We start from the raw sequence: 12,506 nt of genomic DNA, 5'->3' as shown, positions 1-12,506 counted from the left end.
CACCGAATGATTCAGTTTCAAATATCCCTATACTAGAGATTTGTTCAGTTGCTGAAAAGTTAAAGGCACTTGATTCTCGTAAATCTAGTTATCCTAGTGAGATACCAATTAAATTGATTATTGAGTGTGCTGATCTTTTATCTACTCCTTTAACGGCAATTTTTAACCAGTGTTTTATTGATGGTGTTTTCCCATGTATTTTTGAACAGGCATATGTAACGCCAATCGCCAAATACAAGGCACCTAAAGATATAACCGAGATGAGGCCGATTTCGAAAACTCCAGCTCTCTCAAAAGTATTTGAAAGTCTTATTTTTGATTGTTTATTTGAGGACATAAATGATAATATTGATCCCCAACAATTTGGATTTAGATCCGGGCATAGTACTGTTCATTATTTGGTTGCATTATTGGATACTATCCTTAAGCACTTAGAGAATAATGGGGCCTATGTTGAAGCATTATTTGCAGACATAGTTAAGGCTTTTGATAGTCTTGATCATAATGTAGTTGTGGAAGAAGCAAAGGCTATGGGTGCCCGTCCATTTGTTGTACGAATGCTAGCTAGTTTTCTTTTTGAAAGATCTCAGTGTGTCCAACTTCCTGATCATGAGCCATCTGAATTTGTAAATATTTTTTGTGGTTCGCCACAAGGGACTAAATTAGACCCGCTTTCTTTTCTTATTGTTTTTAACTGTATTTTAACAACAATACGTGAGCGTTTTAAATTTGCTGATGATTTAACTGTCTTATCACTGCGACAAAGCCCTCCGACTACTGAACAGTCTGACTTGATCAAAATCTATCATGATCTAAAAGCTGAATTAGGAAAGGTAAAACTGGTGGTCAGTGAAACTAAGAGCTCTTATATGACATTTTTCTTCCTAAAGGGTAACAACCACTCTTCTCATAATTCCATACTGCCAACAAATAAAACTGTTAAAATACTTGGGATTCTTCTGGACGATGATTTAAGATGGAATTAGCACGTTGACTATCTGGCTAAAAAAGGCGCCTCGCTTTTACATTCATTTTCCAACCTAAAAAGATTTGGTACACCAACTGAGGTTTTAAAGTCTGTATACTGCAGCTATGTTAGACCTTCTCTTGAGTGTGCATGCCCTGCTTGGCATCCGGGATTGACAAAAGATCAAACAGATAGACTTGGGACGATACAAAAAAGAACTGTAAAAATTATACTTGGACAAAACTACTCAACTTACGAAGATGCACTGAAACAACTCAATTTGGAATCACTTGATAGTCGTAGACATGGCTTAACATATAGATTTGGACTAAATTGTTTAAATTCCCCAGCTCATTGTCGTCTACTACCCAACTTTGCGAGCCCCCCAACTGGAGGACCAGTTACTAGACTTCGACAAATAAAAAACAATTGTCCACAGTTACTGACTTGCTCAGCATATAGTACTGAGAGATATCGCAAATCATTTATTCCATATTTTACCCGTCATTTTAATAATATTGACGCGACTAATATTTAATGTTTGATTAATATATTGTTTGTTTAAATTTTCCTGTGAGTGTTTTTGAAGGTATAAATTATTTTTGTCATGACATGCTAATGCTAGCTCCGGCTATTGTAGTGAATAAATATATTCTATTCTATTCTATAAAAGATGTAAATATTATCAGTAAAATAATCTAGTCGGATTTAAGTTTAAAACAAAAAAATGTCATATTGAAATTCGAACCAGGTGTTTAAGGTAAAGTTAAATTAAACATACTTATTGATAAATGAAACAGGATGGTGATCAAAATTATTATCTACTTTAATTAGTAAGTATCTTTTTTTATCAGTACAAATAATGAAAACTGGTATCATATATTGTAGAAGAATTCTTTTTAGCGTTAAAGTAATAATAAAATTTATAGGAAAATATTTTTTCACTGCTAAGAAAACTTTCTTAACTCTATATCATTGATTATATTTTTTAAAATTTGAACTAATTAAATTAAACCAAATTAAGTGATAACTAATTTATATAATGATTTAAAGAAATTAAATGATATTTTTATTCTTAAATTCTTATAGATTCTATTAAATTTTTTTCTATAATGGCAACTTATTGACAAAATAGAAGAATACAAAATCTTTAGCTAACTTATACTATATAATCTATATTCATATATTAATATAATATATCATAACGCAATGAAAACTTTATATAGTCTCTTTTAAGTTGTAAATGTTTATCCTTGTAATACAGTATAAAAATACAAGTAGTTATAAATATAATTATAACATTTAAACAGGTAAATAAAATTGCCTCTTCTAAATTTTTTAACCTTCTTTGGTATCTTTTTTTGTCTTATTATAAAAATATTATGGTACAAATGTGCAAATATCAAGATTCGAACCAGGAATTGTGTTTTTGGAAAAAAATTTGTTTTTGTACGGAAATTTTTTTTGATACAATAGAAATAATTACATATATTTTTATATTTACTTAGTAAAATCTTTTATATATACTAAATACTTGATAATTCTATATATTAATAAATTTATTCATATATGATAAAATTTTGTTGTTTTTTTAAGATAAAATAATGAAATATCTTATATAATTAATATATTACCATAGAAGTTTTAAAATAAAATAAAAATTCATATTTAGACGCATGTTTGAATCTCCAGTTGACAGTTTCTATCTATTTTTTCGAATATATTATTTATAAAATGTTATTAAATAAACTAAATATTTGCTATGATGTTATAATACTCCATAAATTATAGTTCAAAATCTAAATAAAAAATATGAAATTATAGAATTATGTTTTAAACAATAATGATGTAAAACTTTATTATTATACGATATTTAATTAGAGAAGAAACATATTAAACGATATAAAATAGAATAAAGTTTGTATATATCAATTACTAGTAATTATAAAATTAACTATATTAAATCCATGTACGTTGCAACTAGAGTTTTAGATATAAAAGCTAAACCTAGTGTCTAAATAATTGCAAATAAATACTAGTCTACAATATAAACTCTTTGGATCACAGAATATTTGATGTAAAATAATAACTATAATAAATATTTATCTAAAAACAATTTTATAAATTTAATTAGACATAAAATGGTGGCATATATCACTCAATTTGGATTTTAAGAAAATCATTCAAATAAATAAACAAAATGTTTTTGTAACAGGTTATAGATTTATAGCATAATTCTAAGAGATAGATCTAGATTTAATATAATAAGCAATGATTTTGTTGTTTAAATTTAAACAAGTAAATATATAGGACGTAAACAGATATGAAACAAAAGTAATAAATAAAATATACTAATTTGTAGAATGACCCATAAACAAAGAGAATTTTTGATAGAATATAAAGGGAAAGTATTTCGACTTATAATATATAAGTCAAATAACATTTTGACCATACTCAATATTATATTAATGTGATTTGTTATAATTAAATTATTTAGAACATTTTATCCTTTAACTAAATATAATATAATGGCTAATTTTTACTTATATTATATTATATTCAATATTATATTAATTATATTATATTATATTAATTATATTATATTTATACTCAATATTATATTAATGTGATTTGTTATAATTAAATTATTTAGAAGATTTTATCCTTTAACTAAATATAATTAGTTTTATACTAATTTTTATATAAGAAACCGTTTAGTAAGATACGAATGACATTATATTGTTAAATCTCATTTTTTAAAATAAATCTTCATACATTTTTCCCATAATTTGTAATCTTACAATATAAATTTTAAGTTTTTCTAAGGATTTGTTAATTAACAAATTGTCTATTTAATTTAAAAAGTAGAAAAGATAAATCTATTTTTCATAATTGTTTTATTGTTAATTGTGGAAAAACTTGTGTTATTTTTTTAGCTATATTTTATGTTGTGAAACCATTTTTAGATAAAAAAATAAGTTAAAGATTATATTTTAATCTCATATTTATTGATATACTTATGCTAATTTCTTGATGATATAATCTATTAAAACAAAATAATTAAATTTCTGATTTAGTACCGAAAAATAATTTTCATTAAACTTATTATGTATATTATCAAACGAATAATTGATTTACGTGTTATTTTATGATTTTTCAAAAAATATTATATTTAATTTATATTTCTTTATGTAATTTACATGTGAATAAAAAAAAACAATGTTTGAAATATAGTTTTGAGTTTCTTAAAAACTTGAACTCAAACTCTTCGATAATAAAGTTCTATCGAAAAATGATTTACGGAATAAATGGTTATATTCTTGATAATCTATATATAATAAAAGATTTTCAACAATTATTCATATAATTTACATAATTATTGACTTTATAATAAGATCGTAACACTTCTTAAGTTTTAGAATATCTATTTTAAGATCATTATACTTATTATCTTAATAATAAGATGCATATACAATTTAATATCTTGCAATTAAATTGGATATTTATTATTACTCGAGAACAACTCAGTGAATACTATTAATAAATTTATAAAATATTTATTCAATCTTCAATAGTAATATATGGAAAATATCATTATATTTTATATACTATATAAACTTAAAAATTGCAAATACAATTTTGCTGTTATTCAAGCCTTAGAAAGTAAACATAATTACATGTTTCTTTATTTTTCTATGTATTTTTAAAACGACAAAATAGTATTAAATATTTATTATTATATATTTTTTATTAAATGTAAATATAAAATTAATTTTTATTATATTAAAAAAAAATATAGCCACAAAGAAAACAAATCCAAATAACTGTTATCAAAAAAAGTATTATAATAAATACCGAAGCTTGATTTAGTATCTAAAGGCAATTTTCGTCTTAAACAAGTGAATGGCATAATCGAAAATGAGATTTATGTAATTTTGAAGAAATAACAAACCAAAATTCTATGAAAATGATTCATTATAGATTAATAATGATTAAAGAGAAATTAAAAATTATATAAGAACATTGAAAACAAAACAATTATTGCTATATAATCTAAATTATTAGAAATATAAATACAAAAATGTATTGAATAATACAATAAGACGGCTGAAAATAATCTAAGAAATAGAATTTATAAACATTGAAAAATGACAAAGCATCTTTTATCCTGCAAGAGCATATGGTTAAATTTTTATGCTGAATAGAAAAAAACATCTTAATAATAACACTGGAAATTTGATTAAGAGATTATTAACTCTTGACAAATAAGAATATAGTAATCTTTTACGATTTAAATTTTATCAAAATTTTTCTCTCTTTTTTTAAGATAAATATAAAAAAGAGCTAATTCGCTTTTAACAGAGCCTATTTAACATTTTAAAGCGGGAATTAAATATTTTAAATTATTCTTAGATTAAATAAAGCCTTGTGATATTTAATAAATATTATAAAATTTCTTTATATTATATTGTAGCGTACTCCTCATTTTTTGAGGGAAATAAAGAAAATAAATAAATAAATAAAATAAATACAGTCAGAGTATTCAAAAGCAATCGAAAAATTGATTGATTTTTTCGGAATAGAAAGAGTCTAGTATAAAACAAAGGTATAAAATTTAAATATAGTAAATGTTAATACATTATTGTTTTAAAGAATAATCAGAACAATTTTTAATTGTTTTTTTCCTAAGATTCTCTTACTAAATATATAATATAAGAAATTTTTTGTATTTTAAGATTGAACAAGAATTATTATTATTATTATAAATTATTATTATCATTTAAATGTAATTTAATATTTATTTAAAATGATTGGTTTGCTTTTAATTAAATATTTAGAAGCTTTAAAAAAAAAATAAAAATTATCATAATGATTGGTTGAAAAAGAAAATTATATTATTTAATAATTTGAATTATTATTTATTTACTGCAAACGTACAATATATAATATTAAATTAATTTATGAATATGAATTTAGCAACATTCATTATAAAAAAAATACAGGAGCAAACTTTACTTTATAAAGAAATAACGTATTGAAACTATAAAGATTTTATTAATAACTAACTAGCTTACGTCTTTAATTATTGATAAATACCAATGAATAATGATGGTTACAACAGATCAAATGAAATGTTTTTATCAAAAGAAGTGAAAATACCGTTGAATATCCAAAGTTTAATTTAAAAAATAATCAATGACTATTTGGTTAATTCATATGGAAAGAAAATCAGCTTAAGTCATAAAAATAGGAAGTATTTTAAATCCTATAAAAACTAATCAGAATTGGTAATCCTCACCATTCGACACTACTTATTTTTATAGAAGATAGCGATGGCTAACTTTTACTTTCCTGTGATTACCATGAAGAGATACTTGGTCGAACAGTAGAGGAATATGATCAAACTTATTTACTATATTATATTTCATTACATTTCTAGTTTAAATAACTTAGATTTATACAACTTAGATGATTGATCATCAAGAATTCTTGACTAACATCAAGATACGACCATTTTAAAGAGGTGGTTAAATATGAAATAATTAATATTGAGAACACATAGATCGTAGTAATCAAAATCAACTGCTATTATGTTAAATACAAAACTTATTTCGTAACAATCAACAGATGTGTTGTGACAATCAACAAGCAACAATCAACAGATGTTGTGTTTATTCAAATAAAATGTCATTGGATTTGTTTGGTATCATGATCTATGATAAACTTGGTTTATTGTGAATAAGATATAATCATCTCTTGGGATTGTCTATTAAAAAAATACGATTAATACTTAACTAATTATGTTTTTTATTATTTTACTAACAAACAATTTTTATAATTCATTAAAGAAAATTAATATTTAAATAAACCAGTCAAATAAAATAATATTATAAAGTTTTATATCTACTAATTACGATAGCAAAGAAAGAGAAATATTATAGAATGATAATCTAATTGTTAGTTATAAAACGACTTGCAATTTATTGGAACACTTCAATTTATAACATATACATAAAGAAATCAAGGAATGATGTAAAAAAGCTTTTAATCTAATTTAAATAGTATTGTGGGAATGTACTTTTGAATATGCGAAGTTAAGGAAAAAGAAACATTGAAATCTTAGAACATTTATTTTGCTTTAATTATAACTTAGTGTATTTTTTATACATTAAGGATGGTAATCTTATTAGAAGATAGTAGTTGATGAACAACTAAGCTTGGTAGCACATGGTGAATATTATCAAAATATTAAAGATTTATTCATTGATTATATTACTGATTAAAATTAAAGACATTAATATTGAATGTTTGCTAAATGAACTAAAGTTTATGACCCACTAGTTAATGTCTACAGCAATAATTACAGCAATAGTAACATGTAGTTACTATAGTAAGTAGCATTAATTTGTAGAGACTCAAAAGTTGATAATTCAATAAAATAGTACTTTTTATAAATTTGGTTTCATTAAAAGCAGTGATGAATAATGGAAAATATTGAATAATAGAATGTATCAAGAGAAAATATATGTGCTGCAATGTTATGAATCATAAAGCTACTTGGAATTTGAGTATATTGTACTAAACAAAAAGTACATTTATTTTTGGTTAATACGATAACACAAAGAGTTAAAGATTCATACAGTAAAGAACGTAAATTAATTTATTATTGGCTAAATAATATTAATTATGTTTACACAGGAAAACTCATCTCCTAGAAAATTATAGGAAAAATATAAAAATTGGTTAAAATATTTAAGAATTTATAAGGTTATTGAATATCATGTTAACATATTATTTCCTATTTATAAAGCTAAATATAATTATGTCTATAAAGTTGATATGCCGATTGAATTTAAATACATGATAGAATAATAGTTATAATATAATACTACGTCTTCCTGGTTTATAATGTTAATGCTAGTGATTAATTTATGAAAGGGGTCACTCATTGAAATTCTGATTGTTTTTTCTTACTCAATAGATTAATCAGAATATATTATGCGTAAATTTTTCAAATAAATATTATCATTATTTTTAATTGTTTTTATTTTTATTTATGTAAAATAAATTTATTAATGTAATGAATCAAAATAAGAAAATTATTTTCTATAGCAATAAAGAATTGGGATTAATAATAAATTTTTTATTTGTTTTATTTTGTTAGTAAATTATAAATTTATCTTGTTATAATTTTTATTAGATTTCTTGATTTAGAACTTTACTCTGTTGGCATTCTTGAGTAATTAATAATTGTCATGCCATAAAAATAACAACAATAAAGAAGATAAATAAAATAAAGATCTAGTAAACGATGATGATCTTGTATAACATTGCTATTTTTATACTATTACATTTTGCTATTGACTCATCCGATAATTAATATGATAAAGTGATCATATATAGAACATAAAAAAGGATGATTCATGTTTTATAAGGGCAAAAAAGTATATCTAAAATAAACAAAGATGTATTAATCTAATGCTTAAACTTTCAACCTTTTTATTTTATTTGTAAAAGCTAATTAAAGATAAAAGATTCATATTCTTGCTATTTAGGTATTTTAAGATTATTGCAATAAATATTTCTTATAATTCTGTTACAGAATTCTTCATTAGATGATATTTCAGATTTCATTTCGGATTTTGTTCTACATGATTTCAAACAACATAAATGCTATCTAAGAGTCTGATTAAATTATTAAATTTCTTAGAAGGCTTTTAATTGATGATAACTTCTTTTAATTTTTACTTTAAAAAAAGAAATGTTCTTGTTTTGGAACATTTATTCATTCTTAAACCACATATTCCTTCAATTTGATGATTGAATTCTTGTTATAAAAGAAATGTTCTTGTTTTGGAACATTTATTCATTCTTAAACCACATATTCCTTCAATGTGATGTTTGAATTCTTATGTTTTGCTTAGCACATTAAACAAATAGTTTATGATATCTCTACAATTTATTCAGAGTTTTGTGATAATTCAACTGAAAATCTCTGTTTAGTTCTTTCAAAAAAAATCTTGTTAAGAATATTTTTTAATGCTTAAAAGTGTTTTATTCATCTTTGAATGTCATAATTTAAAAAAAATACATCGATTAATAGATAATATTGTAAAATTATTATTCTTATTGTAATATAAAGAGTAAACGTGGATTTTTAAGATTATATAAGATATAAAGATTGATACTTTTAAAGAAGGTAAATATGCACTAGAATTTGCACAACATAAGCACATTTATATGCTTTTAATCATCTTGTTAAAACAAAGATTTTTATTTGAATTACTTAAGAATATCTTGCAGAAAATAAGGTTTTATTATAAATAATAAAGCCTAGAAATATAAATTTTTTATTTGAATTGAAATTTAAATCGTAGTGGATTAACGTATTTTTGAAATAACAAAAATCATAAGAAAATAAAATAAGAATAAACACTTGTTTTATTGGTTTAAAAGATATTCAAATTTTATTTAAACTATTTTTTTCAAACATGATTTTAATTATTGATGACAGCAGTATATTTTAAAAATCCAAATGAAATCTTATCAAAGAAAATATCACATAACACCGTATAAGTAAAATATAGATTACATGTATTTATTATACTGAAAATAATTGTCTTTATAATATTATTTAAGAAAGTAATAATCTTATTACATATTGATTATTATATATTGTTTTTTTACTAATTAATTCCAATGTTAATTATTACAATCTGTTTTTAAATTGATTTTTTTCTATATGTAAACAATATATCTATTACGTAACAAAGATATATCCACCAGTGCAATCACAATCCCTCGTTTCACTGAGATAGGGTGGCAAGAGTGAAAGTTCAAATACCTATCACTGTAGGTAGGCTTTCTCTAAACTGAAAAAAGTAAATGGAACTCACTTGTGATCAATAAGATATCCAGAAAAGGTAGAATCCCTCGTTTCACTGAGATAGGGTGGCAAGAATGAAAGTTCAAATGCCTATCACTGTGGGTAGGCTTTCTCTAAACTGAAAAAGTAAATGGAACTCACTTTTGATCAATAAGATATCCAGAAAAGGTAGTTTATCACTTTCTTAAAACTCCACTGTAAATTTTACGTTTTTCAAAACTATTAAAATGTTTATGGAAAAGGTCTAAAGATTCTAAACCGTGTTTCCAAATGCAGACCACATCATCCAAGAATCTGCCCCAGAAACAAGGACAGAGCCTAGAACGGTTTATGGTGGAGTTTCAGTATATTCCATGAAGAGATTTGCCAACAAAGGGGAGAGAGATGCCCCTATAGCCAAACCAAACATCTGTTTATAAAATTCATCTCTAAAACCAAAATAAAGAGAATGTTCATTTGCAAGAAAAACCAATTTCATAATGACTTCAATCTCCAAACTCGCCATTAAAATATCTTGGGGGCTTATAATGTCCCTTTGATTACAATTTTTGACTTTATTTATTGGCTTAGATAAATATGACTCAAGTGTTGGCATTTATTTAATAACGACAGACGGAAATCAAGGAGATATCCAACTTAGTTCCTTCTGTTTTTCTGTTTTCTTATAAAAGATGTAATCAGCTTGGTGCTATTAGAATAAGGAAACGAGTTTGCTACCAAGAATATTATTTTACTTTGAACAAAAAATCATTATAATATATATATATATATATACATGTATATATATATATATATATATATATATATATATATATATATATATATATATATATATATATATATATATATATATATATATATATATATATATATATATATATATATATATATATATATATATATATATATATATATATATATATATATATATATATATATATATATATATATATATATATATATGATGCCAACAGCACCCAGTGTTCACAGGCTGTCGCCCATCCAAGTACTGACTGGGCCCGACGTTGTGTGATTTCCAAGATCTGACGAGACTAGGTACTTTTAACGTTGTATGGCCATTGGCTGAGAAATTTTGTAACAAAATGATTGTTGGTCTACAAACTGAAAAGAAATAAAATGCCTAGTTAAAAAAAAACAGTGGACTCACACTCATTTCTGATTTCCAAAAAGATGGCGCGTCATACAATATATTCCATTGGGAGCAAAGCTGATTGAACAGTGTATTTAAGTCCAAATCGTCTTCATATTTTTTCGGGGTAAACTCCATTGGACAGTTCAAATACCATTGTCTTTCACTAGCATCTACACGACAATTCTGCTTGTTCCTTCAATAGCGCCGCATAAATAGCTCATTTAAATCAAAGATTTACTTTAAAATTAGTCTTTAATCCGTTCACATCCAAATCCTCTCAATATGTTGTCAGGCCTAACACCATTGTAAAGTTCAAATTGCCCTGGTCTTTCAATCGCATCTATACCAACAATCTACTTGTTCCTTCAATAGCACCGCCTAAGCAATCGTCTTAGATCGAAAACTAACTTTAAAATTAGTTTTTGATTGGTCTATGTTCAAAGTCCCTTCAAATTATTTCGGCCTCAACTTCATTGTACAGTTCAATTATTTTTGTCTTTCAGTAGCATCAATAGCACCAATGTACTTGCTCCTTCAAGAGCCCTGCAAAAACAACTGACTTTAATCAAAGATTTATAATGTATTTTATCTTCTATCTTCTAACCTATATTCAGGAAACCGCTCTACCTGGGTGAACAATTTCTGCTCAGAGGCCTAGCGAGTCATTTCTAGGTAATATGTGGTTCTTCTTTTTTGTTTTTGCAAAGATTGCGATACATGTCATGTATTGTTAAATAAGAAATAAATACCAACAACAACAGTCAGTTTTAGAGTCTAAACTTTTGTATCGTATATTCTGACGTATATTCAGGGAATCACTCCACCTGGGTGAACAATTTCTCCTCAGAGGCCTAGCGAGTCATTTCTAGGTAATCTGTGGTTCTTCTTTTTTGTTTTTGCAAAGATTGGGATTCATGTGTTTTATGGTTAAATAAGAAAACAATACCAAACACAACAGTCATTCTTAGAGTCTAAACTTTTTGTACTAAACCTTTTCTTTTTTGTCGAAGATTTGAAAAAAAGAAATTAAGCAAAACCATTTATATTTGTGTTGCTTTACTGTAAAATAGTACTAGTATTTATAAGTCTAGTTGGAATGACACCTCCACTCTCGCGATTTACTCTTTGTTATTTTTAATCTGTTATTATTTTTGATTGACGTAGTCTTATTAGTTATGATTCATCAGCCTCGCTCAGACTAGTCGGGAATGGTACCTCCGCTCCCGCAATTTGAAGGCACCGCTCTACCCATTCGGCATTGGCGATATATTTGTATATTTATCAATATGAACACTTTAATATCAAGTTTGATCCTTACGAGCCAGCCGTCAAGTCTTGTCTTTAATATGGGGTAGTATTTTTTTAGACAGCAATAGCGCTAGAATACAAAAGTAAATATTAATAAACGTATTTTTGGGCTCAAACAACGGCTGAATTATGCTTGAAAGGGAAAAGTAGAGAGTCAAAATTGGAAATTTATAGCATTATAACCTTCTGAA

The 12,506-nt window shown here is 24.7% G+C and overlaps 1 protein-coding gene and 1 pseudogene across 1 annotated transcript in view; both read right to left on the bottom strand.

The window, feature by feature from the left end:
- LOC136026571 (protein halfway-like) overlaps window positions 1-11,522 on the bottom strand; it is a 120,826-nt gene extending 109,304 nt beyond the window's left edge. Inside the window, exon 1 of the mRNA XM_065703270.1 lies at window positions 11,023-11,522. The gene's annotated coding sequence lies outside the window, so the exon portion shown is untranslated. The remainder of the gene's footprint in view (window positions 1-11,022) is intronic.
- LOC136026718 (5S ribosomal RNA) lies at window positions 10,820-10,938 on the bottom strand (annotated as a pseudogene).
- Window positions 11,523-12,506: the final 984 nt, after the last annotated feature.

This window comes from Artemia franciscana, chromosome 4, assembly GCF_032884065.1.
Source record: "Artemia franciscana chromosome 4, ASM3288406v1, whole genome shotgun sequence".
NCBI lineage: Eukaryota > Metazoa > Arthropoda > Branchiopoda > Anostraca > Artemiidae > Artemia > Artemia franciscana.
This window is presented reverse-complemented; position numbering and strand designations above follow the sequence as displayed.